Here is a 2,117-nt window from a genome sequence, read left to right on the forward strand (position 1 = left end):
AAATGTAATAATAAAAAAAAAAGACAGACAGCGCCTATGTATGTGCCAGAATAAGAAAACTCATTAAGATAAATAAAGATTACCTTTAAAGATGTCGGTTCACATTACACTTGAACTTCTGCATGTCAGTACAGTTGGGGAAGCATTAAATTAATTAACCACAGTAGGAAGTGTTAAACCAATCAACCAGTGGGGTGACACGATTCAAGTCATGTAATTTCTTATACACTGCCAAAGGAGCAAGGAAAAATAATGGATATCCATTACTTTTTTCTAGTTATTGAATACAAGGTAAATATATAATAGACTGTTGATTAAGCGACAAGTAAATAATACTGAACCTTCGAGTCATAAGAAGAATATTTAACTGTATGGTCTGGCAATTTACAAATTTTATACTGTTCACCAGTATTATTAAGAAGTTTTAAGGGATCCATGCCCTTTTTATGATTCACGGTCTTATAACTGGAGCTGGCCACCATATTGGGTTGAACTTCTGATGATGAAGAAGAAGAAGAAGAAGAAGAAGAAGAAAATGGCGACTTTGGTGGGCAACTTTCCTGTTTGTTTATATTCAAAAGCATTGCCTGTAGAAATTCTATTATGTCAAAAAAGTTGGACATAATAGATATAAACGAAGGATAACGGTCCTTCATTTTAGACATTAATTCTCTTCTAACATTAATAGGGAACTTGCAGAACAGAATGTGAGCAACCATTGATCCAGAAGTAAAGTTTTCTGTGAAAAAATCTGTCCCAAAAGATTTGTCCAATTCAGACAAGTCTAGTTTAACTTGTTCAACAAAGAGTTTGAGTTCTTCCAATTCTGTTTTCTCCAGGATTCAATTCTTGATAAGAAAAGGATTTAGGAATTTTTCTTTCAAACAATCCAAGGCTAATTATCAAAAGAAACATCCATGTTTGAGATTAAGTCATAAGCTTTTCCCTTCAACTTAGATTTAAGGAGAAGCAATTTATTAGCCTCCCCAAATTGGTGGTGCAAAATTTAAATCTTCTCAGGAAAGTTCTAAATTCAAATTTGTCGGTTGATGGAGACCAACTAAAATTTTGACATTCCAAATCCAACCTTAAAGGCCGAAGAGAAACCTCATGACCAGACTTCAATTCATGCAATTCTTCTATTGGAAGAAAATATTTCAGAATCTTGATAAAGCGTCAACTTCTCCTGGGAAGATTTTAAAATAATTTGTTCATATAAGTTGTCTAATTCATTTAACCATTTTTCCATGCCCACTACTCTCGACTCAATCGTGGTCAGGGAGGAATTATCATTCAGCTGTGATCGTAATATGGCACTTCTTAGCTTCCATTTTGGAAAATAAATCCTTAGAAGCTGCCATTATGATTATTAGAAATGTCACATAGATTGAGAATGAAGTAAATTAGCGACAACGAAATTAACGTAAAAAGGAAGAAAGGAAATTATAAATGACTTTTACTAAACAAGACCAGGCAATATCCACAAGATGGAACAAACGGGAACAAAATATGAAGGAGAGAATAATCCCTAATTCTTCTGTAATTATCAACCAATTTATATTTAAATAGGCAAGACAATTAAATTAATCATAGAGGAGAAAAAAGCAAAAAAAAAAAATTTTTTTTTAGAGAAAATAATCTGTCTCTAAGAAATATTAAAAATACAAGTTCACAGTAAATGTTTGCAAAGAAAAGAAAAAAAATCTCAAGCCACCATGTGGTAGAAAATAAATGCGCAGTTAACTTGAACCCAAATTTGGCGATAATGCTTGGCTGAAAATTATAAATTAATTAAATTAATTAACCACAGTAGGAATTTATATCTTTAGTCTGCAGCGTGTGTTATAATTTTAAATCTGGAAATTGCTTTTTTTTTTTTATTTATTAAAGACAAATTTTAAATTAAGTAAATATCATATTCATAATTAAAGTTATTTCAAAATGGAGCAATTGGCACCTAATAGGTATGATACTCTTTTCTTTATTATTAGTGGTAATTTCTAAACAAAGTAATTATCTTATTTTATTATCAAATTAGGCAAAATTAAAATGAAACAAAATCACGATCTTACAATTTTAAACAACATCAAAATTAATCAAAATCAAAAAGTTTGCAA

The sequence above is a fragment of the Euprymna scolopes genome, chromosome 3 (genome assembly GCF_053919585.1).
Source record: "Euprymna scolopes isolate OS-2025 chromosome 3, ASM5391958v1, whole genome shotgun sequence".
In the NCBI taxonomy this organism is placed as follows: Eukaryota; Metazoa; Mollusca; class Cephalopoda; order Sepiida; family Sepiolidae; genus Euprymna; species Euprymna scolopes.